Source organism: Notechis scutatus, chromosome Z (genome assembly GCF_049901735.1).
Source record: "Notechis scutatus isolate UNSWTSFEM ecotype Mainland chromosome Z, rNotScu1.2, whole genome shotgun sequence".
NCBI classification, from domain to species: Eukaryota; Metazoa; Chordata; class Lepidosauria; order Squamata; family Elapidae; genus Notechis; species Notechis scutatus.
The window spans coordinates 122,625,588-122,653,074 of record NC_142025.1 but is presented as its reverse complement, the minus strand read 5'-3'; the positions used below and the strand labels follow the sequence as shown (position 1 = coordinate 122,653,074).

Here is a 27,487-nt window from a genome sequence, read left to right as displayed (position 1 = left end):
CCATCTTGGGCGTGAAAAGGAAGACAACCTTGCAAGGTGGGCTAGCGTGAGGGAAAGGGACTGGCCCAATGTCACCTAGACGGCTTAAGGCGGGACTAGAACTCAGCGTCTCCCGGTGATTGGCCTAAAGTCACCCAGTTGGCTTTCAACAGCAAAGGCGGGACTAGAACTCACTGACTCCCGGTGATTGGCCCAAAGTCACCCAGTTGGCGTTCAGAGCTAAGGCGGGACTAGAACTCCTCGTCTCCTGGTCATTGGCCCAAAGTCACCCAGTTGGCGTTCACAGCTAAGGCGGGACTAGAACTCACCGTCTCCCGGTGATTGGCCCAAAGTCACCCAGTTGGCTTTCACAGCAAAGGCGGGACTAGAACTCATCATCTCCCAGTAATTGGCCCATAGTCACCCAGTTGGCTTTCACAGCTAAGGCGGACTAGAACTCACTGTCTCCCGGTGATTGGCACAAAGTCACCCAGTTGGCTTTCACAGCTAAGGCGGGACTAGAACTCACCGTCTCCCAGTGATTGGCCCAAATTCACCTAGTTGGCTTTCAACAGCAACAGCAGGACTAGAACTCACCATCTCCCAGTGATTGGCCCAAAGTCACCCAGTTGGCGTTCAGAGCTAAGGCGGGACTAGAACTCCTCGTCTCCTGGTCATTGGCCCAAAGTCACCCAGTTGACTTTCAACAGCAAAGGCGGGACTAGAACTCACTGACTCCCGGTGATTGGCCCAAAGTCACCCAGTTGGCTTTCACATCTAAGGCGGGATTAGAACTCACTGTCTCCCGGTGATTGGCCCAAAGTCACCCAGTTGGTTTTGACAGCTAAGGCGGGACTAGAACTCACCGTCTCCTGGTGATTGGCCCAAAGTCACCCAGTTGGCTTTCACAGCAAAGGCGGGACTAGAACTCATCATCTCCCAGTAATTGGCCCATAGTCACCCAGCTGGCTTTCAACAGCAAAGGCGGACTAGAACTCACTGTCTCCCAGTGATTGGCGCAAAGGCGTTCACAGTTAAGGCGGAACTAGAACTCACCGTCTCCCAGTGATTGGCCCAAAGTCACCCAGTTGGCTTTGACAGCTAAGGTGGGACTACAACTCTCCTGGTGACTGGCCCAAAGTCACCCAGTTGGCGTTCAGAGCTAAGGCGGGACTAGAACTCCTCGTCTCCTGGTCATTGGCCCAAAGTCACCCAGTTGGCTTTCAACAGCAAAGGCGGGACAAGAACTCACCGTCTCCTAGCGATTGGCCCAAAGTCACCCAGTTGGCTTTCAACAGCAAAGGCGGGACTACAACTCACCATCTCCCGGTGATTGGCCCAAAGTCACCCAGTTGGCTTTCAACAGCAAAGGCGGGACAAGAACTCACCGTCTCCCGGTGATTGGCCCAAAGTCACCCAGTTGGCTTTCAACAGCAAAGGCGGGACTACAACTCACCATCTCCCGGTGATTGGCCCAAAGTCACCCAGTTGGCTTTCAACAGCAAAGGCGGGACAAGAACTCACCGTCTCCTAGCGATTGGCCCAAAGTCATCCAGTTGGCTTTCAACAGCAAAGGCGGGACTACAACTCACCATCTCCCGGTGATTGGCCCAAAGTCACCCAGTTGGCTTTCAACAGCAAAGGCGGGACAAGAACTCACCGTCTCCTAGCGATTGGCCCAAAGTCACCCAGTTGGCTTTGACAGCTAAGGCGGGACTAGACCTCACCGTCTCCCAGTGATTGGCCCAAAGTCACCCAGTTGGCTTTGACAGCTAAGGTGGGACTACAACTCTCCCAGTGATTGGCCCAAAGTCACCCAGTTGGCGTTCAGAGCTAAGGCGGGACTAGAACTCCTCGTCTCCTGGTCATTGGCCCAAAGTCACCCAGTTGGCTTTGACAGCTAAGGCGGGACTAGAACTCACCGTCTCCTAGTGATTGGCCCAAAGTCACCCAGTTGGCTTTCAACAGCAAAGGCGGAACTACAACTCACTGTCTCCCGGTGATTGGCCCAAAGTCACCCAGTTGGCTTTCAACAGCAAAGGCGGGACAAGAACTCACCGTCTCCTAGCGATTGGCCCAAAGTCACCCAGTTGGCTTTGACAGCTAAGGCGGGACTAGAACTCACCGTCTCCCGGTGATTGGCCCAAAGTCACCCAGTTGGCTTTCACAACTAAGGCGGGACTAGAACAACTCGCCGTCTCCCGGTGATTGGCCAAAGTCACCCAGAGTAGACCATCATTTATCTGAAAGACTATAGTTTCTTGCTTGAGCAAGCGGGTTGGACTGGACGACCTCCCAGGCCCCTTCCGACGACTCTTTGCTATTCGGGGGCGGCGGTGGCGCGGCGCTTGGAACGGCACCACTGCCGGTTAACTCTGCTCACTGCCTAGCGGTTCGATCCTGACCGGCGTGAGATTGACTCAGCCTTCCCTCCTTTCGATCTCAGACTCAGGCAGCCTAGAGGCCTCATCCGCCACCTTCTTCTTCCTCCTAACCTCTACCCACCTGTTCTGACCCAAACCTGGTTCCCCAAGAGCAAAGACAATGGTACCAGCCCCACCTTCAAATCTTTCATTGATGAATCCCGTTCCTTCACGGATTAAAAAAAAAAAGGCTGCTTCCAACTAATAAAGACTAAATAACTTGCCAAGTTTCTGCAAGGCGGCCAAGAACATCAGATAAAGTTCCTAAACGATAAATTCAAGAGTCTCCAAACCGCCCGATATTCGAACTTCCACAAGGCTTGAAGGGCGAGAACTTCTTTGCTTCCTGCAAAGAACTCCGGTCTCTCAGGCTGGCTTTTATCCCTTATGGCAGGGGTCCCCAACCGCCGGTCCAGCGGACCAGTACCGGTCCGCGGAACAAGTCTTACCGGGCCGCTGGTTGCTGGGCGCCGCCATCTTTTTGGTAAAAAAGTGCTTCGGTGAGCTTTTCCAGGTAGAAAGCTCACGGAAGCACTTTTTCATCAAAAGATGGCGGCGCCAGCGCTCGATGAGCTTTTCCGGTAGAAAGCCATTTCTGCCAAAAGCTCACGGAAGCGCTGGCGCCGCCATCTTTTTGACGAAAAAGTGCTTCCGGTGAGGTCACCGGAAGCACTTTTTCATCAAAAGATGGCGGCGCCCAGTTGATGCCGGTGCCAGGCCGCGGCGCCCAGCTGATGCCGGTACCGGGCAGCGGCCAAAAGGTTGGGGATCACTGCCTTATGGGATAAAACTCCCGAGTCTTCCACAAGGCTTGAAGGGCAAGAACTTCTTTGCTTCCTGCAAAGAACTCCAGTCTCTCAGGCTGGCTTTTATCCCTTATGGGATAAAACTCCCGAGTCTTCCACAAGGCTTGAAGGGCAAGAACTTCTTTGCTTCCTGCAAAGAACTCCGGTCTCTCAGGCTGGCTTTTTATCCCTTATGGGATAAAACTCCCGAGTCTTCCACAAGGCTTGAAGGGCGAGAACTTCGTTGCTTCCTGCAAAGAACTCCCGTCTCTCAGGCTGGCTTTTATCCCTTTTATCCTAGAATGTCCACGAGGCTGAGTTTCAAAACGTCTTTGCTTCCTGCAAAGGATGTCTTCTTCACAGCTGGCTTTTATCTCCTTGAAGGAGGGGGCCATTCCCTTGCAACCTTCCCTCCCGAGTCGCCCGTGTGCTGCTGCAGCTGCTCTTTCCTTCGAGCAAGCCCTGCTGAGCACAGTCTCCTCGGGGTGCTCTTCCTCACGGCTGCCGGCGTCCCCAATCTCCGACGGCAGCACTCCGCTCCCGGATGGTCCTGGCCCGGTCCTTGCCTCGCACGCAGGGCCCCCTCATCAGAGTCCTCCCTCTCCGAGACCTCAGCCCTCCGCAACCACAACACCCACAGCGATGTGTCTTCCCGCCTGCTCTAACCACTCTGTTTCCGCTGCCCGAGAAGTCTGGGCTCTTCTAGGATTTATGCAAAGAAGGAAGACCGTCTTTCTGCTCAACGGGCCCTGTTCTGGTGGGGCCATACCAAGATCAGGACTCCTGGTGCAAGGAGAACATGCCGGAAAACAGAGCATGAGGCTGGCGACTATGGCAAGAGGACGATGGGACGCCTTCAGCGCAAGGAGGAGGAGGCCATCCTGGATTCCTTGAACGAAGACACTCTAGGCACACGGCGCTACTCCACGGTGTGGGCAGCTGTAAGGCTTGAGGACTTCAAGTCCCAGAATTCCCCAGCCAGCATGTTAAGGAAGGTCTTTCGTTGTGGCCGTTCTACCAACTGAATCCAGCGGTGGCTCATATTTTAACCATTTTATAAAGAAATCGGAGGTTCAGGTAAACTATGCCAGGGCGTTCCCCCAATCTACCAAATGAGTAATTAACTCTTTCAGAGATCTATCTATCTATCTATCTATCTATCTATCTATCTATCTATCTATCTATCTATCTATCTATCCATTCACCCATCTATTCTTTCTATCTATCTATCCATCCATCTATATATCCATCCATCTATTCTTTCTATTTATCCATCCATCTATCCATCTATCTATTCTATCTATCTATCCATCCATCCATTATCTATTTATCCATCTATCTATTCTTTCTATCCATCTATCCATCCATCTATTCTTTCTATCTATCCATCTGTGTATCCATCCATCTATTCTATCCATCCATCCAATCTTCTATCATCTATCTATCTATCTATCTATCTATCTATCATCTATCTATCTATCTATCTATCTATCTATCTATCTAATCAATCTATCTATCTAATCAATCTATCAATCTATCAATCTATCTATCTATCAATCTATCTATCTATCTATCATCTATCTATCTATCTATCTATCTAATCTATCTAATCTATCTATCTATCTATCATCTATCTATCTATCTATCTAATCTATCTAATCTAATCTATCTATCTATCTATCTATCTATCTATCTATCTATTCAATTCTTATTCTATTCCTATTCTATTCGATTCTGTATATTCTCTATTCTATTCCTATTCTATGTATTCTCTATTCTAATACAAATCCTTATTCTATCTATCTATTCAATTCTTATTCTATTCCTATTCGATTCTGTATATTCTCTATTCTATTCCTATTCTATGTCTTCTCTATTCTAATTCTAATTCTTATTCTATCTATTCAATTCTTATTCTATTCCTATTCTATTCGATTTTGTATATTCTCTATTCTACTCCTATTCTATTCTATGTATTCTCTATTCTAATTCTAATTCTTATTCTATCTATTCAATTCTTATTCTATTCCTATTCTATTCCATTCTGTATATTCTCTATTCTATTTCTATTCCTATTCTAGTCTATGTATTCTCTAGTATAATTCAAATTCTTATTCTCCCTATCTACTCAATTCTTATTCTATTCTATTCTATTCTGTATATTCTCTATTCTAATTCAAATTCTTATTTTATCTGTCTATTCAATTCTTATTCTATTCCTATTCTGTTCTATTCGATTCTGTATATTCTCTATTCTACTCCTATTCTATTCTATGTATTCTCTATTCTAATTCAAATTCTTATTCTCTCTATTCAATTCTTATTCTATTCGATTCGATTCTGTATATTCTCTATTCTACTCCTATTCTATTCTATGTATTCTCTATTCTAATTCAAATTCTTATTCTCTCTATTCAATTCTTATTCTATTCTATTCGATTCTGTATATTCTCTATTCTACTCCTATTCTATTCTATGCATTCTCTATTCGAATTCAAATTCTTATTCTATCTATTCAATTCTTATTCTATTCCTATTCTATTCGATTCTGTATATTCTCTATTCTATTCCTATTCCTATTCTATGTCTTCTCTATTCCAATTCAAATTCTTATTCTATCTATTCAATTCTTCTTCTATTCCTATTCCTATTCGATTCTGTATATTCTCTATTCTATTCCTATTCCTATTCTATGTCTTCTCTATTCCAATTCAAATTCTTATTCTATCTATTCAATTCTTCTTCTATTCCTATTTGATTCTGTATATTCTCTATTCTATTCCTATTCTATGTGTTCTCTAGTCTAATTCAAATTCTTATTCTCTCTCTCTCTATTCAATTCTTCTTCTATTCCTATTCCTATTCGATTCTGTATATTCTCTATTCTATTCCTATCCCTATTCTATATATTCTCTATTCTAATTCAAATTCTCTATCTATCTATCTATCTATCATCTATCTATCTATCTATCTATCTATCTATCTATCTATCTATCTATCTATTCAATTCTTATTCTATTCCTATTCTATTCGATTCTGTATATTCTCTATTCTATTCCTATTCCTATTCTATGTCTTCTCTATTCCAATTCAAATCCTTATTCTCTCTATTCAATTCTTCCTCTATTCCTATTCCTATTCGATTCTGCATATTCTCTATTCCGTTCCCATTCCTATTCTATTCTCAAACGGTTTTACCGGAAAGCAGTTCAGTAAGGAAATGATCCGATCCGATCCGGAAACCCACAATAGGAGCAAGCAAGAAGCCGTTGGCTTTTTTTCTTCTTCTTCTTCTTTTAATCAGAAATGAAAGATATTGGGTGGCCTAACAATACAATCGAAAGGCAAACAAGTGAAGGAGGTTATTCTGAGAAATCGTCGGACGCTGTCGCTGTGGACTGAAACTCTGGGGCTTGTGGCATCTACTCCCCACCCCAAAAAAAGGGTCCCACTTTGTGACTGTTTTATTTGGCATTATTTTATACCTGGAAGACGCTGGACCGAGTTTCTGAACTCAAAAAGGAGAGGAAAAAACCACGGACGTCTGGCTGACAGAAAAAGGGACTCTGCCATTCTCCAATCGAGAGAGAGAGACTCCTCAAACTTTTGAGCACGACTCAAAAGCAACCACCTTTCCGTTGTTAAACAAGTCAGCAAGTTGGGGAGTTCGCCTCCGCCGGGGCGACGTCGCAAAAAGGGACGCAGGGGGAAAAAGAACTTTGCGTCGTCAAGAACGAAGGGGGGCCAAGCCACCTTGAATGGGGATCCACCCGCTGCAAGCGGTCGTAAAGCGGGAGAAACGGTCGGCGAGTCCCGTTCTCACGGCGCCGTGGTAAACCTCCGACGCCGCTAAAACGAATGGGCCATAACTTGAGACTGCCTCCACCCACCGCCGGTATGGCAGGAGCTTCTCTAACGCCCGTAGACTGAAAACAGCCCCCCAATGGCCAAGGGAAGACCAAGGGGCAAAGGGAGCACAGAACCGTACGACGGGAGGGCACCTCAGAGGTCTTCTAGTCCAACCCCCCGCCCCACACACACACACACACACACACACACCCGCGCTGAATTTCAAGAGAGCCAACTCCAATCCGCAGCCTTCCCTGGGGAGCCGAATAGAATAGAATAAACGGGAGTGGGAAAGGGACCCTGGAGGTCTTCTAGTCCAGCCCCCTGCTGTCTAGGCCGGAAACCCTACACCGCTTCGGACAAAAGAGTTCTCCAACCTCTTCTTAAAAAACTTCCCGTGTTGGACCAACCACAACTTCTGGGGTGGGTGGGTGCAAGGGGTTCCCCCGGATGAATTGCTCTAACGGTCGGTCGGGGAAAGTCGCTTCTCTTCTGGGTTCGTCTCCATCCTTTGCTTCATAGGATAGGAGAGGATAGGATATAGAAGGGAAGAGAATATAGAATATGGAATAGAGTATAGAATATGGAATGGAATGGAATGGAATGGAATGGAATATGGAACAGAGTACAGTAGAGTAGAGTAGAATAGAATAGGATAGGATAGAATAGAACGGAACAGAATATAGAAGGGAAGGGAAGAGAATATAGAATATGGAATGGAATAAAACAGAATAGATTAGAATCAGGGTAGAAAAGAATAGAATAGAAAAGAAAAGAAAAGAAAAGAAAAGAAAAGAAAAGAATAGAATAGAATAGAATAGAATAGAATAGAATAGAATAGAATAGAATAGAATAGAATAGAATAGAATGGGAATGGAATGGAATAGGAATGGGAATAGGAATATGGAAGGAAAGGAAAGGAATAGAATATGGAATGGAATGGAACAGAATAGGAATAAGAATAGAATATAGAAGGAAGGGAATAAAATATGGAATGGAATAGAATATAGAATAGAATAAAACAGAATAGAATAGAATCAGAATAGAGTAGAATAGAATAGCATAGAATATAGAATAAAATAGAATAGAACAGAACAGAAGGGAAGGGAAGAGAATATAGAATATGGAATGGAAAGGAATAGAATATGGAATGGAATAGAATAGAATAGAATATAGAATAAAATAGAATAGAATAGGAATATGGAAGGGAAAGGAAAGGAATAAAATATGGAATGGAACAGAATAGGAATAAGAATAGAATATAGAAGGGAATAAAATATGGAATGGAATAGAATATAGAATAGAATATAGCGTAGCGTAGAATAGAATAGAATAGAATAGAAATATGGAAGGGAAGGAATGGAATGGAATAGAATAGAATAGAATATAGAATAAAATAGGAATATGGAAGGGAAAGGAAAGGAATAGAATATGGAATGGAATGGAACAGAATAGGAATAAGAATAGAATATAGAAGGAAGGGAATAAAATATGGAATGGAATAGAATATAGAATAGAATAAAACAGAATAGAATAGAATCAGAATAGAAATATGGAAGGGAAGGAATGGAATGGAATGGAATGGAATAGAATAGAATAGAATAGAATAGAAAATAGAACAATAAATATTGGAATAAAGAATAGAACAGAACATTAGAGTAGAGTAGAGTAGAGTAGAGTAGAGTAGAGTAGAGTAGAATAGAATAGAATAGAATAGAATAGAATGGAATGGAATGGAATGGAAAAGAATAGGAATAAGGATAGAATAGAATAGAATATAGAAGGAAGGGAACAGAATATGGAATAGAATAGAATATAGAATAGAATATAGAGTAGCGTAGCATAGAATAGAATAGAATAGAATAGAATAGAATAGAATAGAAATATGGAAGGGAAGGGAATAGAATATAGAATAGAATAGAATAGAATAGGGTAGGAATAGGATAGGAATATGGAAGGGAGGGGAATATAGAATAGAATAGAATATAGAATATGGAATGGAATGGAATAGAATATAGAAAAGAATACAGTAGAATAGAATAGGAATATGGAAAAGGAGGGAAGAGAATATGGAACGGAATAGAATAGGAACAGAATAGGAATCGGGTAGAATAGGGAAGGGAAGGGAAGGGAATAAACCGAGTTGGGAAGGACCTTGGAGGTCTTCTAGTCCACCCCCCACCCCGCCTAGGCAGGAAACCCTCCCCACCCCCCACTTCAGACAAAATGGCTCTCCCACCCTCTTTCCAAACCTCCATCAGGGTTGGGAGCTCTTCCTCCCAACTTCCGGGGTGCAAGGGGGTTCCCCCGGAGGAACCGCTCCCTCCGGAAACTTCTCCCTTCCTTCTACGAGTGGCTTTCTTCTCTCCTCGGTTCGCTTCCACCCCCCACCCTCCCGGGGCTTCTTGCCCCGACTTTTCGGGGCTTTGGGGGAGCAACGGCTGGACTCCCTCTTCTTAGGGGGCAGCCCCTCCAAATATTGGGAAGGCCGCTCTCCTGTATGTTCCCCCCACCCTCTGCTCCTGGGACTAGCCAGGGCCCTTCAGTTCCTGAAGCCCTTCTTGATATCTTTGATATCCTCCGGTCTTCCTAGTCCTCTTGGTGGCTCTTTCTCGGCGCCGGATTGCGAGAGTCTCGGCTATCTTTGGACATCGCGGCGACCGGAAAGTGGACGCCGGGATCTTCCAAGCGTGGCCTTACGGGAGCGGTCTCAACCCCTTCCCACGATCTGGATTCTATATCCCGGTTGACGCAACCTCCAACTTGGTTGGCTTTTTTTTTTTTTGGCGGGGGCAACACGGCTGGCTCCTCTTTGAACGGTTGGTCTGCTTTTTGCCGCAAACCGGGGTGGAAACGGGCCTGGATTTCAAGAGGGTTGGGAAGCATCCGCAAAATTTGTGGACGGCGGATTCTTGTCACGGTTTGGGCCTCTCCTGGCTCCTGGGTCTCCAACCCAAGTCCTTGCTCCTGGGTCCTCCGACCCGGCCTCTCCTCCGGTTTCGTCAATGACGCCGGCGCTTCTTTTCGAAAGCGGCCTTCTTCGATCGTCGACGCTGGGAATTCTTTTCAGATCTCAAACTAGTTCCCCGAGATAAGCACCCGCCTTTCTTCACCCTGGGAAACGCTGCCAATAACCCAGAAGTGTCGTCCAACGAAACTCCCGTCTTTCTCACATAAGAAGGCCGGGCTAGGCCGTCTTTTCGGGGCTGACTTAATTTCCCCTTGCATCCTCGGCGACAGCTTGGATGTTCGGGAGACCTTCTCCCTGGCGGCCGCGGCGTTAAGAGCAACGCCGCGGCGTTTGGCGCAGCCGCGGCCGGCCCGTTCAGGGCTCCTTCCCTGCAACCGGAGCCCTGAGGAGACACACTTGGCTTCAGGCGCTCCCGTCGCTGCCTTCCCTTTTGCCTTCGGAGGCGAAGCGCATTACTTTAAAAAACCTCCGCTCATCCCGCCAGGAGAGTCGCGCCGAGCCGTCGCTGGCTGGGCAGAGCCGGGAAAGCGAGCCGCGGGGGTTTCCTGGCTCTTCCCAGCCCGCACGGCTCGGCGCGGCTCTGGTGGGCTGGAGGGAGGTAGCTGCGTGCCCCCAGGGCTGCTTCAACGCAAGGTCCTGACCTTGCCCAATTGGCAGCATCCTGCCGTTGCCGCCCACGTCCTTTTCGGGCGCCGCCTCCTCCCCTCTCCGACCGCATGAAACTCGCGTGCCGCCTAACGCTCCCAGCGAGGCGAGCGCTCACGTTCATACACACGCACAGAGAGAGACACCGGCGTGCTCCGACAGGCTGGCTCTTTTCTCTCGCCGAGGCTGACGTCCGACTGAATCTCTATCCCGCTCCTTTATTTCTCACGACGGGGTCGGCAGCGACGCTCTCTGGGGCGGCCCGCCTCGGCTTGCCAGCCTTTGCCCCGCTATGAGACGAGACTGCGACAGCCGCCGCTGCCGCGCTCCCTTTCTCTTTCCTCGCCTCTCCTCCCTTCGCCGGCAGGAGCGTGCGCGCCCTGCTGCCGCCACCGCCGCCGCTCTTGAGGCCGGCTGGGGGCGGGCAGGCGGGAAAGCAAGCAAGGCGGCTGCGCTGTCTTTTTCCCTCAGCGAAGCGCCGCCACCGCCACCTGCGATGGGCGAGGAGGCGGAGACGCCCAAAATGTTCCAATTCGCTCGTCCGAGCAATAGATATCCAGGCATGCAACAAAGTACTTCCTAACGGCAAGTCCCCCCCGCCATTTCCCCCCCATTTCGCATGTTTAAAAAGGGCCTTAATTTGGGGGGGAGGGGCTTAATTTGATTTTATGCCAATAAATCATGCTGGGGCTTCCTATTGGTGGAGGCCGTATTGTTGGAGGGTGGGGGGGGGAACACCAACCAAAGTAACAGAGCGTCAAGGATGAATCTGAACCGATCAAAACGACCTTGCTCCCTGCAAAGGTTTCGTCATTGAAAGGCTGACTTTTATCCCTTAGGGGAAAAGGGGCAATCCCCTCCCAGCCTCACTCCTGAGTCGCTCCTTTTGTCTCAGGAACGCTGAGGAGGAGTCACGCGGAGGAGGAGGAGCCACAATTCAAGCTCAGCCTATGAATGCGGAGACTGAAGCAAATCCCACTACTACTGGATGCTCTGAACAGCTCATAGGAGAACAGGCTCCCCTTACTCCTCTTCCCTCGCTGCTCCCGGACGCCGGAGGCTCCCACTCTCAGGTGGCTCTGGCCCCATCCCTGCATTGGACGCAGGACCCTTGTCCGAGTCTTCCCCAGATTCCCGTTCTTCCCCACTGTCCGATTCCGCCGCCGGCTCCACCGGCTGCCGACGAACCACAACACCACCAGCAACCAAGTCAAGACCTTTGTGTCATTCTTTGGGAGTTGAAAGTCCACAGGGTCCTGGAGGGGCCACAGCTGCCCACCTCAGCAGCTCCCATAGATATTTAACCAATAATCATTGGTGTCATGTTTTGTTAAGAGTTGTCATTGCAGGGATGTTCCAATCTCGGATGGCAAAACACCTCCGATCAAGAAGGTTTCCAAGCCAATACAACTCCGGTCGACAAAGTCACTCATCTAAGGGAGGATTAGAGAGAGGAAGTAAACATATGTTGGACTTTAACTAGAGATAATTGTATGGATTACTGTACTAAACAGTAGAGGAGGATTAGAGAGAGGAAGTAAACATAGGTTAGACTTTAACTAGAGATAATTCATTGTATGGATTACTGTACTAAACAGTAAAGGAGGATTAGAGAGAGGAAGTAAACATATGTTGGACTTTAACTAGAGATAATTGTATGGATTACTGTACTAAACAGTAAAGGAGGATTAGAGAGAGGAAGTAAACATATGTTGGACTTTAACTAGAGATAATTGTATGGATTACTGTACTAAACAGTAAAGGAGGATTAGAGAGAGGAAGTAAACATATGTTGGACTTTAACTAGAGATAATTGTATGGATTACTGTACTAAACAGTAAAGGAGGATTAGAGAGAGGAAGTAAACATATGTTGGACTTTAACTAGAGATAATTGTATGGATTACTGTACTAAACAGTAAAGGAGGATTAGAGAGAGGAAGTAAACATATGTTGGACTTTAACTAGAGATAATTGTATGGATTACTGTACTAAACAGTAGAGGAGGATTAGAGAGAGGAAGTCAATATATGTTAGACTTTAACTAGAGATAATTCATTGTATGGATTACTGTACTAAACAGTAAAGGAGGATTAGAGAGAGGAAGTAAACATAGGTTAGACGTTAACTAGAGAGAATGAATTGTATGGATGACTGTACTAAACAGTAAAGGAGGATTAGAGAGAGGAAGTAAACATAGGTTAGACTTTAACTAGAGATAACTAATTGTATGGATGACTGTACTAAACAGTAAAGGAGGATTAGAGAGAGGAAGTAAACATAGGTTAGACTTTAACTAGAGATAATTCATTGTATGGATGACTGTACTAAACAGTAAAGGAGGATTAGAGAGAGGAAGTAAACATATGTTGGACTTTAACTAGAGATAATTGTATGGATTACTGTACTAAACAGTAAAGGAGGATTAGAGAGAGGAAGTAAACATAGGTTAGACTTTAACTAGAGATAATTCATTGTATGGATTACTGTACTAAACAGTAGAGGAGGATTAGAGAGAGGAAGTCAATATATGTTAGACTTTAACTAGAGATAATTCATTGTATGGATTACTGTACTAAACAGTAAAGGAGGATTAGAGAGAGGAAGTAAACATATGTTAGACTTGAACTAATAATTGTATGGATTACTGTACTAAACAGTAAAGGGGGATTAGAGAGAGGAAGTAAACATATGTTGGACTTGTAACTAGAGATAATTGTATGGATTGCTGTACTAAACAGTAAAGGAGGATTAGAGAGAGGAAGTAAACATATGTTAGACTTGAACTAATAATTGTATGGATTACTGTACTAAACAGTAAAGGGGGATTAGAGAGAGGAAGTAAACATATGTTAGACTTGAACTAATAATTGTATGGATTACTGTACTAAACAGTAAAGGAGGATTAGAGAGAGGAAGTAAACATATGTTGGACTTGTAACTAGAGATAATTGTATGGATTACTGTACTAAACAGTAAAGGAGGATTAGAGAGAGGAAGTAAACATATGTTAGACTTGAACTAATAATTGTATGGATTACTGTACTAAACAGTAAAGGAGGATTAGAGAGAGGAAGTAAACATATGTTGGACTTGTAACTAGAGATAATTGTATGGATTACTGTACTAAACAGTAAAGGAGGATTAGAGAGAGGAAGTAAACATATGTTAGACTTGAACTAATAATTGTATGGATTACTGTACTAAACAGTAAAGGAGGATTAGAGAGAGGAAGTAAACATACGTTAGACTTTAACTAGAGATAATGAATTGTATGGATTACTGTGCTAAACCGTAAAGGAGGATTAGAGAGAGGAAGTCAACATAGGTTAGACTTTAACTAGAGATAATGAATTGTAGGGAAAAAAAAAAGGGGGGTTGGGGAGGGGATGAAGGTGGGTGGGTTTTTTTTTTTTGGGGTTTATTTTTTTAGTTGGGGTGGTGAGAAGAGAAATAAAGTAAATAAACCCAAATTAAACAGCGGAGGGGGGAAAATAAAAAAAATGTATAAATCCAAGACTAGACTCCAATAAAGACCATCATGGTTCAGTTGATCATGATCAAACCACTCGACTGCCTCGTCCTTACCACCACGAAAGTCCTCTTTGCCAGCTGCAAGCGCGCTCCAGTCCGCTGACCACTTTAGGTGCCTAGGTCTTCCATGCTTCAAAACTGAACTTTTTACAAAAAATAAATAAAAATAAATAAAGAAGCACGCCAGCGGCGTGTTTTAAGTCCCTTCCTGGTTCAAATTTATTGGGATTGCGCACTGAAATGGCCATCCCACCCGGGATTTAAAAAAGGTCGTCTTGTCAAGGTCGTCTTGTCATCCAAATCAAAAGAGATTAAACACCTTTGATTCTTTCTCGAGGCCGGCTATCACCTGTCTCAGGTAATTGGGCCCCAAAGCACCTTCAGGTTCAGGCGAATTCCCAGGTCCCTTCCTCCTTGGGAACAGGTATTCCTGATCCACGCCTTCCACACCTATCCAACAACCCCTTGAGGCTTTACCATTTGGTGAGGCGCGCGGTGCTCACGGTAGCCAAAATACCAAAGGACGATGCTGCCATTAAAAATGAGATTCCCTGAAAAAAAACCCTCATCTTCCTCACCTGCCCGCCGCCCCCCCCAAAAGTTACCTGCTCAAATCAAACCTCTACGAAGGGGCTCAGTCCTCACAGGTCACACAGGTGTGATCGCCGTGAGTGGTTTTTGTTTTACAAAAGGCAACTGAAGTGATTCGCAATAGCCGAGGATGATCCATAATAGCAATGGGATGGATGGATGGATGGATAGATGGTTAGGATAGGAAGGTAGGTAGGTAGATAGGATGGATAGATATAGATATAGATGGATAGATAGGATAGGATGGATGGATTAGATATAGATAGATAGATAGATAGATAGATAGATAGATAGATAGATAGATAGATAGATAGATGGATGGATGGATGGATGGATGGATGGATGGATGGATAGATAGATAGATAGATAGATAAGACAGATAGGATAGGAAGGTAGGTAGGTAGATAGGATGGGATGGATGGATTAGATATAGATAGATAGATAGATAGATAGATAGATAGATAGATAGATAGATAGATAGATAGAAAAGTAGGTAGGTAGTATGGATGGATGGATAGATATAGATGGATAGATAGGATGGATGGATTTGGATGGATGGATGAGAGAGAGAGAGAGAGAGAGAGAGAAAAGAGTGATGGATAGGATAGGATAGGATAGGAAGGTAGGTAGATAGGATGGATGGATTAGATACAGATAGATAGATAGATAGATGGATGGATGGATGGATGGATGGATGGATGGATGGATGGATGGATGGATAGATAGATAGATAAGGACAGATAGGATAGAAGGTAGGTAGGTAGATAGGATGGATGGGATGGATTAGATATAGATAGATAGATATGATAGATAGATATAGATAGATAGATAGATAGAAAAGTAGGTAGGCAGGTAGGATGGATGGATAGATAGATATAGATGGATAGATAGGATGGATGGATGGATGGATGGATAGAGAGAGAGAGAGAGAGAGAGAGAGAGAGAGAGATGAGATGAGAGATGGATGAGAGAGAGAGAAGAGTATAGATAGGATAGGAAGGTAGGTAGATAGGATGGATGGATGGATTAGATACAGATAGATAGATAGATAGATAGATAGATAGATAGATAGATAGATAGATATAGAATGGGATAGGATAGGATAGGATAGGATAGGATAGGATAGGAAGGTAGGATGGATGGATAGATAGATATAGATGGATAGATAGATATAGATGGATGGATGGATTAGAGATAGATAGATAGATAGATAGATAGATAGATAGATAGATAGATAGATAGACAGACAGACAGACAGACAGATAGGATAGGAAGGAAGGTAGGTAGGTAGATAGGATGGATGGATAGATATAGATATAGATGGATAGATAGAATAGTATGGATGGATGGATGGATTAGAGATAGATAGATAGATATAGATAGGATAGGATAGGATAGGATAGGATAGGATAGGATAGGATAGAAGGTAGGATGGATGGATAGATAGATATAGATGGATAGATAGATATAGATGGATGGATGGATGGATTAGAGATAGATATATAGATAGATAGATAGATAGATAGATAGATAGATGATAGATAGACAGACAGACAGATAGGATAGGAAGGAAGGTAGGTAGGTAGATAGGATGGATGGATAGATATAGATATAGATGGATAGATAGAATAGTATGGATGGATGGATGGATTAGAGATAGATAGATAGGGATAGATAGATAGATAGATAGATCTCTTAACCGTCCAATGCAATGGATGAAGCTTCCAGGATAGGAAGCAAAAACATTTTCTTCCTCCCAAAAACACACACACAGACAAAAAAAACAATCAGCCCAGTTCCTTTTCTAAAAACCACATTTGATATTCTGCAAATCGCCATCGTATCTTTTTTTTTTTCCCAGCCACTTCTAACCTGGTTTCCCCCTTCTTTATATATTGGACTCTTGGATACCCATGCTTCACTACCAAACTATGTGAGGGGCTTAGTTTTGGGGAGGAAAACAAGGGAGGGGGGGGAATTGTGCTCTCTGCCTACCAGCATCCCATGGGTATTCATCTGGCTAGCGTCCGGTCAAGGGGTGTGAAAAGATTGGAGGGCTATTTGAAACTGACAAGAGTATTTGCTGTGTGAGCAAGTGAGGGACAGCAAGGAGCCTGGCGTGGCTTAGCTCAACTGGTTCTGGACTCAAGCTGCTGTGAAACTGAAACCGAAACTCCTCTGCTTGTGTTTTTGCCTTTGGAAGAGATTTCTTTTCTTCAGGTGGGGAGGGGAGTAGAACTCCTTAGCATCAGAGCGTGCTTAATAATAATAATAATAATAATAATAATAATAATAATAATAATAATAATAATAATAATAATAATAATAATAATAATAATATAGGAAATACTCTAAATGCTCTGAGGGTCATTTGGAAAAATCCTTTCTTAGGAGCCCCTAGAAGCCAAGAGGAACTTAGGTGCCCAATGTCAAGTTTGTAGGGTTTACGGTTCTGGAGATTTTGTGGTGATGCATAAATGGGATTACACTTTTTAGATGGATAGGAAGGTGATAGATGGATGGATGGATAGATAGACAGATGGATGGATGGATAGGAAGGTAGGTAGGTAGGATGGATGGATGGATGGATAGGATAGGACAGGGAAGGTAGGATGGATGGATGAATGGATGGATGGATAGGATAGGATAGGATAGGAAGTTAGGAATGGATGGATGGGATAGGATAGGATAGGAAGTTAGGATGGATGGATGGAAGTAGGATAGGATAGGATAGGAAGGATGGATGGGATAGGATGGATGGATGGATGGATGGATGGATGGATGGGATAGGATAGGAAGGTAGGTAGGTAGGATGGATGGATGGATGGGATAGGATAGGAAGGTAGGTAGGATGGATGGATGGATGGATGGATGGGATAGGATAGGAAGGTAGGTAGGTAGGTAGGATGGATGGATGGATGGATGGATAGGTATAGGCTAGGATAAATGGACTGAGATAGAGATAGGAAGGTAGGTAGCGCCAGGTAGGATGCCATGGACCTTGAGATCTGACCGTAGGATAGGAAGGTGGGTAGGTAGGATCATGGAGGATGGATGGATGGATAAACGCCATAACATGGAGGACCTGACATGACCTTTAACTGGATCCTGGACCCGATCACATCAAGCGCCATGCCACAGGACCCTGACCCCAAGTCATGAAACGACATGGACCCCCCGATATTGACCCGACATGACTACAAACGCCACGCCAAGACGGATCTGACCCGACCATGACCAATACGACCTGTAATCTTGACCATGACCGCGATGATTTGACCTGACCTGACCATGACCGCCATGAATCGACCTGACAGATGACAAAAGTGGCCATGAACCTTTACTGAATGGTGGCGACAAGGACCACTGCAAGCGCTATGATCAGGGACCATCTTAACAGGATCGCAAATGCCATGGCGGAACCTGACGTGACCTGACGGACGGACCAGACTGCACCATACAAGGCCATGACCTGACCGATTATGATTAATGTTCATGCCATGAGCAGGATCTGACCGACCTGACCGTTTGTGATTATGAATGCAAAGCGCACAGCCATGACTGACCCGGACCGACTAAGATTATAAACGACACATGCCATGACATGGACCTGGACCTTGATCCATCATGACCAAGTAAGACGCCACACAGCCAGCTGGACCTGTGACCTGACTGCGCTAAAACCATGCCATGACCTTGATCTGGACCCGGACCCTGATGAACAACGCCATGCCCTGACCTAATCTTGATTCAAGCCAAACGCCAAGCCATGCCATGCATGACCAGACCGACCCGATCTGTTGACCTACCTATCATGAATGCACATGCCACACCGGACCTGATCTGACCCGGACCCGACCATATGATCACAACAGACAACGCCATGCCATGACCTGACCGACTGACCTGACCACGAACCTTAATCTGGACATGACATGACCATGAACGCCAAGGACCTGACTTATGACTGACGCTGGACCTGACCATGACACTAACTATGACATGATTGGACCTGACCGGTGATCACAACAGCATAGGACCGGGACCGGACCTGACGATCAAGAAAATGCCACGCTATGGCCATGAGTTAACCTGATTATGGACAAACGCCCCGGGCCATGACCATGACTACAAGATGCCATGATCGACGCTGCACCTGGACCCGACCTGTATGATAAAACGCCGGGGCGCCATGCCATGACCATGTTAATACGGACCCGACCTGACCCGGGACCATGACCACTGATCCACGCCCATGACCTGACCCGGATCTGGACCCGATCATGCTGGACCTTGATGATCAAGTGAATTGCAGGACCCGTGATTAAGATAAACGCCACGACCTTGGACCTGACTCTTGTCTCACGATAAAAAACCGCCATGACACTGATCTTGACCATGAACGCCATGGACCGATCTTAAAATCTGACCCGTGACCGATCAGCCATGACCACATGACCTGACCCGGGGACGGACCAAACACATGCATGAGGACCTGAACGACAACCGGGCCATGACCTGACCAGGACGATCATGATCATAAAAACGCCATGACACAGATGGACCATGATTATGACTAAACGGCATGCGATCTTGACCTGACCCATGATAGAAAAACGCCATGATCATGTTGCGATTTTAATGCAGCGCGATCACAGGCCCATGATGACCTTGACCGGACCTTGATCAGGATTAAACGGACATGACCTGACCGACCAATGCGACCTGATTGACAAGATCGCATAAACGCCATGCTATAATGACCTGACCCTGATCGTTACCTATGCCATAATCCCAATCTTGACCGGATCTGACCCTTGATCATGACAAAACGCCAGGCTATGACCTGGACCTGATCTGACCCGATCCGATGATAATGATGCCACATGCCATGATGAGAGTGACCCATTGAGTGTAAACACCAAGACGGACCTTGACCTGACCCAGGATGACCAGACCGAACCAACCCGACGGACCATGATCACAGACGTGCAAACGCCATGACGACCGGAATCTGACCTGACCTAGAAGATGGCCAAGACCGACCACAACGGACTGACATGCCATGACCGACCTTGACCTGACCCAATGCCATGTATCTGCGATGACCAGACCTGAAGGACGGCGGACGCGACGACCGACACTGACTGACAAATGACACCTGACTCACCTGACCCGATCACGATCATGACAAATGGACAAGGAAACTATGACTGACCTGACCCGATCATGATCATGACTGACTTAAAAGGCCATGACCGATCGACGCGACATGATAAACGCCAAGCATGACCCTGACTTGGTTGGATCAGATCATGACGCAAAATGAGACCTGACAAGGATCAAACGCCACATGACCTGACCAGACCCGACGATCATGGCAAAGCATGACCGACCTGACTTGATCCTGACCCGGATTTTACAAGACGACATGCAAATGACCGACCTTGAATTATCATGATCATGACCATGACTGATCTGACCTGACCTGAAAACCTGAATCTGATGACAAGATAGCAAAACGCCATGTCCGACCGATCATGACAAGATCAAATAGACATGACCTGACCCAACGATCATGATCATGAAACGCCATGATCTGACCTTGACGACCATTAGACCTGACCCAACATGACAAGAAGCCATGACCTGACTTGACCTGAACGCCATGCCAAGGACCTGACCAGACCATGACCATGACAAACGCCATGCCAAGCGACTGACCTTAATCTTACCCGATGACGACTGCCACGCCAAGACCCACTAGATCTGACCTGACCATGACTGACGATAAGCCACAACAAGCCACACCCGACCCTGATAACGCTAAAACGCCATGACCTCACCTTGACCTGGCATGACATGCGCCAACGCCATGACCTGACCCGACGAACGCGCCATGATGATTTGATCGAACATGACGATGACGCCACGCCATGATCATGACTTGATCAACCTGACCATGACCATCTTGACCGGACCCGATGACGAACGAAAACCAGGCCATGACCTGATCTTGATCATCTGAACTTGACCTGACGGACCATGACCCGAAGGCATGATCACATGCCATGACTGGACCCGATCATGATATGACACATGACTGACTGATCAACTAACCTTAATGATCATGCCATGACCTGACTGACCTGATCATGAGCACAAACGCCATTGACCAGACCTTGACCTCATAAATGCCAAGGCATGACCTGACCGACCAGACCACTGATCTGATGACCGACAGTGATCAAGTAAAAAGGCAGTGACCAAGGACCGACCGGCCCGTGACAGGATAATGTTAAAGGACAAGTGACTTGATCTGACGGACACTGGATCAGAGAGAAATGCTAGCCACTGACCTGACCCTGACCGACCAACTGATACAAATGGCATGCATGACCCCTGACCAGGACCTGACTGCGATGATCATAAAAAACGCTAAGGCCATGACCTGACTGACCAGATCATGATCAAGATCAGTTAAAACGGCCATGACCTGACCTGACTTGACCTGACAACAACCATGCATGACCCTGATCGGACGGATCATGACCATGATCTTATCTGACCACGACTGACAGGCCATGCCAACGGACCTTACGACCTGACCTGACCTGACCCGACCTGGACGATCAACATGATCATGATCACAAACGACACTGACCTGACTGGATCTTGACCCGAGCCATGACTGACCAGACCATGACATGCAAACGCGCATGACCGACCTGACCTGACCCTGACGCCATGAGAGACCATGAATCAGCATGACCTGACCTGACCTGATCATGACCACAAGACCTCGACAATATATTAACGCCATGCCATGACCATCATGCACTGACCTGATCCAATGGGCAGCCGACGACCGGCGATCATGACGCATGATCAGGACCACGACCGCAATGGAGGCCGACCTGATCCAGTGCTTCATGGACCTGACCAGATCATGACACATGCAATGCCAGACGCCATGACCTGACTGTACCACATGACTGACCTGATCATGACAGCGACCATGATCATGACGCCATGACTGATGGACCCGGACCTGACCTGACCTGACGACCGGGATCATGATCATGACACAAACGCGATGACTGACCTCTTGACCACTGGACCATGACCTGACGACCCTGATCATGATCATCACTAAAATGACCATACATGTAAGGACCATAAAAACTTAAGAAAACATATATATAATTATATATATAATTATAAAATTATAAAATGACCATGTCAACAGCTTATAAAGAGGAGACCTCAGCCTGGGCAGACTTGGGGCAAAGTCTCACGCCCTTCCAAAGCCTCCCTCGCCCCCCAAAAAAATTCGAGGAAATTCGACGCGCTACAAGCCAGACGTCCAGAAACAAAACTCAAAACTCAGCGGAGCCCCCAACGAGCCGCAGCGATTCCACTTTTGAACCACTTTTGAACCAGGATGGTTTGAAGAAAGGGGGGTAAAATGTGGGTGGGGGGGGGAGGTAAACCCCACTTAAAACTTGTCTTCACTTAGCGGCAGAAATGGGAGAGGCGCCGTTGTGGTTGCCAAAGAAGTCAAAGATTACCTGGAGTTTAAAAAAAAAAAAAATTCGGTTTCCAGAACCGAACCAACCCCGATAAAACGGATCTTCCAACACGCAGGATGAAAGCGAGGTGGGGTGGTGGGGATGGTCTAGATGACCTTGCTGGCTGCGACACAAGAGAGAGACGGAGTTGGGAAGGGAGCCTTGGGAGGTCATCTAGTCCCAACGCCCAAGGCGGGAGACCCCGACACGATTTCTGACCAACGGCAGTCCAATCGCTTCCCATAGACAGAGCCATGCAGTGACCTCCCACCAGCCCACCCTTTCCCCCAATCAATCAAGCCATCAATGAATCAGAAGAGAGCTGGAAGGGACCTTTGGAGGTCTTCTAGTCCAGCCCCCTGCTCCAGCACAAGACCCCCCTATAACCTGATTCCACACAAATATCCAGTCCCTTCTTAAAAGCCTCCAGCGATGGGAGCACCCACAATATCTCAAGTCGTTCCGCTGATTAATTGATCTGGGATTATAGAAGATCAGAGTTGGAAGGGACCTCGGAGGTCATCTAGTCCAGCCCCCCTGCTCCAGCACAAGACACCCCCCCTATAACCTTATTCCAGACAAAATAAATATCCAGTCTCCTTCAAAACCCTCCAGCAACGAAGCACGCCACAATATCTCTAGTCCAGTCGTTCCACTGATTGATGTGGGATTATAGAACATCAAGAGTTGGAAGGGACCTTGGAGGTCATCTAGTCCAGCCCCTCCTCAAGCACAAGACCCCCTATAACCTGATTCCAGACAAAATAAATATCCAGTCTCCTTCAAAACCCTCCAGCGATGGAGCACCTGCAATATCTCTAGTCGCTTCCACTGATTGATGTGGGATTATAGAATTATCAGAGTTGGAAAGGGACCTTGGAGGTCATCTAGTCCAACCCCCATGTCCAACCCCCTACACCCATTTCAGACAAATGGGTGGTCCCAACCTCTTCTTAAAAGCCTCCCGTGATGGAGCAAGCCACAATACCTCTGGAGCCAAGTCATTTTTCTCTGAGTCATTGATCTAGGATTAGAGAACCTCAAGAGTCGGAAAGGGACCTTGGAGGTCATCTAGTCCAGCCCCTGCTCAAGCACAAGACCCCCTATAACCTGATTCCAGACAAAATAAATATCCAGTCTCCTTCAAAACCCTCCAGCGATGGAGCACCTGCAATATCTCTAGTCGTTCCACTGATTGATGTGGGATTATAGAATATCAGAGTTGGAAAGGGACCTTGGAGGTCATCTAGTCCAACCCCCTAGTCCAATCCCCTGCACCCATTTCAGACAAATGGGTGGTCCCAACCTCTTCTTAAAAGCCTCCCGTGATGGAGCAAGCCACAATACCTCTGGAGCCAAGTCATTTTTTCTCTGAGTCATTGATCTAGGATTAGAGAACCTCAAGAGTCGGAAAGGGACCTTGGAGGTCATCTAGTCCAGCCCCCCATCTCCAGCACAAGACACCCCCCCTATAACCTTATTCCAGACAAAATAAATATCCAGTCTCCTTCAAAACCCTCCAGCGATGGAGCACCTGCAATATCTCTAGTCGTTCCACTGATTGATGTGGGATTATAGAATTATCAGAATTGGAAGGGACCTTGGAGGTCATCTAGTCCAACCCCCCGTCCAACCCCCCTACACCCATTTCAGACAAATGGGTGGTCCCAACCTCTTCTTAAAAGCCATCCCCGTGATGGAGCAAGCCACAATACCTCTGGAGCCAAGTCATTTTTTCTCTGATTCATTGATCTAGGATTAGAGAACCTCAAGAGTTGGAAAGGGACCTTGGAGGTCATCTAGTCCAACCCCCATGTCCAACCCCCTACACCCATTTCAGACAAATGGGTGGTCCCAACCTCTTCTTAAAAGCCATCCCCGTGATGGAGCAAGCCACAATACCTCTGGAGCCAAGTCATTCCTCTAATTAATTGATCTAGGATTTAGAGTTGGAAAGGGACCTTGGAGGTCGTCTCATCCAGCCCCCTGCTCAAGCACAAGGAGACCCTGGCCTATAACATTTCCAACCCATGGGCCATCCAGTCTCTCCTTAAAAGACTCTTGGGCTGCAGAGTCGTCATTCCCCACAGCCAGGGTCCATGTTTACCCCCTTCCATGTCCCAACCCAGGTCACGCTCCTGACCCGGCTGGCAAATCATTAAGCCCTCTCTGGCTTTGAACCAGGCCTAAGGCCAACATCCTTGGGGGAGGAGGGGGGACACTGCTGCTGCTGCTTTCCACCTCCTCCTCCTCCTCCTCCCCTGCGGCATCAGGAGGTCAAAGGTGGCTTCAGGTGAAGCCAGGTCAAGCCCTTGGAAGGTGGTTCCTTTTTGGGGGGGAGGAGAGAGAAGGGTCCTTATTTACTTGGAAAGGAAGCAGCGTCTCAGGTGAAACACACACACAAAAAACCCCACAAAAACCCACAATCCATGCAACCTGGTTTTGAAAAAGCAGGCGCCCCAAAGAGCTTTTTTTTCCTCCTCCTTTTCTTTTGCAATAGCAAAACTTCCTTTTTCCCTCCTTTCTTTCAATTGCAAAAGCTCTTTTTTTTTTTTTGCAATTGCAAAAGCTCCTTTATTTTCCCTTTTTTTTTTTTTGGAGGGGGAGGAGGCCATTGCCCTTTCTGCAAACCGACCCCCTAACCGTAACTCTCCCCCCTCCCTTGCACAGCCAACCCCCAAAAAAAACGTGGCCTTGGAAAGAGGGTCTGCACCCCCCACCCTTTCCACCAACCCCCAACCCCACTCCTTCAGCATCCGTGTCCCCCCACAAATTTGCATGCCCAGAGAGGGAGGGAGGGGTGTCCATTAGGAGAGGGGGTGCATGCAACCCTCCCTCCCTCGTCACCCCAATTCATACACACACACACCCCCACAGACACATGCATGCACCAGTCTCTTGGGCCCCCTCAGCTCCTTCAGACGCCCCCAAATTTGCATGCATGGGAGGGGAGGGAGGGGTGCATGCAACCCTCCTCCTTGTCACCCCAATTCATACACCCCCTCCTGCCACATGTATGCTCTTGGGGGGATCCCCCTCCTTCAGACCCCCAAAAATTTGCATGCATGGGAGGAGGGAGGGCGTCCATTAGGAGAAGGGGTGCATGCAAGCCTCCTCCTTGTCACCCCAATTCACACACACCCTCCCGCCACATGCATGCTCTTGGGGGATCCCCTCCTTCAGATCCCCCAAAAATTTGCATGCATGGGAGGGGAGGGAGGTGTCCATTAGGAGAAGGGTGCATGCAACCCTCCCCCTGTAAACCCCAATTAATAACCCCCTCCCGCCACATGCATGCTCTTGGGGGATCCCCTCCTTCAGACCCCCAAAAATTTGCATGCATGGGAGTGGAGGGGCGTCCTTAGGAGAAGGGGTGCATGCAACCTCTCCCCTCGTCACCCCAATTCATACACCCCCTCCCGCCACATGCATGCTCTTGGGGGATCCCCCTCCTTCAGAGCCCCCAAAATTTTGCATGATGGGAGGGGAGGGAGGGGCGTCCCTTAAGAGAAGGGGTGCATGGAACCCTCCCCCTCACCCCAATTTATACCCCCACACACATGCATGCACCAGTCTCTTGGGCCCCCCTCTGCTCCTTCAGACCCCTCACCCCAAATTTGCATGCATGGGAGGGGAGGGAGGGGTGTCCATTAAGAGAAGGGGGCATGCAAACCTCCCCCCTCGTCACCCCAATTCATACCTCCCCAGCCCCCCTCACCCCCACACACACACGCATGCCCCGATCTCTTGGCTTCCCCTCATCGGGGAACAGGGGGGCTGGCTCTCCTTTGCAAGCTTTTAAGCGCCCCCCTCCCTCCCTCCCTCCCTCCCTTCCTTCCACGCTTTCTCTCTCTGCCCCCACCCCCGGACCCCGCAATACACCCCCCCCTCCTCCTCCCTCCCCACCACAAAGACCCCCCTGCAAAGGGTGGGATGGGGGGCAGGACAGACCCGAAACTCCCCCTCCCACTTCCCCCCCTTTTTTTTGCAGGAGACCCTCCTCCCAAGGCCCACGCGGGGCAAAGGGCCGCCTCCTCCTCCTCCTCCTCCTGCGGGCCCGGTGTGTGTGTGATGTGGGGGGTTTCTGTGTGGGGGGGCAGGAGGAGGAGGAGAGTCCCGGTTCCCATGGCGACGGAGGCCCACCCCCGCCCTCCCGGCCCCGCGGCGAAGCTTACCCGCCGGTGGGTGACTGGGCGGCTGGCTCGAGGCGAGTGAGGTGAGGTGAGGGGAAGGGAGAGGGGCGGGCCGGGCTGAGGGGGGGAGAGGAGGAGGAGGAGAAAATAGGCCGCGACGGCTTTTTTTTTTTTTTTCGTTTGGTTGTTTTTGTTTTGTTTTGTTTTGTTTTCCTCCCCCCGGCTCGGCGGCGGCTCGGCGTTCTCTCGCGCTCCTTCCTTCCTTCCTTCCTCCTCCTCCTCCTCCGGCCGCTTGTTTGTGTTTGGTCCACCAAGATGGCCGCCCTCCTTCCCGGTCACGTGACGCGGCGGCGACGGCGGCCGCCCTCGCTCTTCTTTCGAAAAGGCGGGCGGGCGGGCGCGCGGGAAACTGCGTCACCCGGGGGCCGGGCGACGAGATTGGACGTCACCTTGCCCCGCCCCCTGTTCCCCTCGGGCCTTGGTTGGAGGGGAGGTCACGTGATCCAAGGCCCCGGCCCCGCCCCCTCGCTCTTCCTCCTCCCTCTCTCCTCCCTCTCGCAGGGGAAGGGACGTCGTTGGACGTGACCCCGCGCTGGCCGGGCGTGTGGAGGGGACGGGGAGCGGGCACGTGATCCGAGGCCACGCCCCTTCCTCCACACTCTCTCTCTCTCTCTCGATTTTGCCAGGCCTGGGGGAAAGGGACGTCGTTGGACGTGACCCCGCGCTCGCCGGGCGCGTGGAGGACGGAGGGCGGGCACGTGATCCGAGGCCACGCCCCTTCCTCCACTCTCTCGATTTTGCCAGGCCTGAGGAGGGGGTGATGGGGGAAAGGGACGTCGTTGGACGTGACCCCGCGCTCGACGGGCGCGTGGAGGGGACGGAGGGCGGGCACGTGATCCGAGGCCACGCCCCTTCCTCCTCTCTCTCTCTCTCTCTCTCTCTCGATTTTGCCAGGCCTGAGGGGTGGGGGTGGGGGGAAAGGGACGTCGTTGGACGTGACCCCGCGC

The 27,487-nt window shown here is 47.8% G+C and overlaps 1 protein-coding gene across 1 annotated transcript in view; it reads right to left on the bottom strand.

The window, feature by feature from the left end:
* The window catches only part of GIGYF1 (GRB10 interacting GYF protein 1), a 70,778-nt gene extending 43,974 nt beyond the window's left edge, over positions 1-26,804 (bottom strand). The window contains 1 exon segment of the mRNA XM_087947626.1: positions 26,523-26,804. The gene's annotated coding sequence lies outside the window, so the exon portion shown is untranslated.
* Between the last annotated feature and the right edge of the window lie 683 nt (positions 26,805-27,487).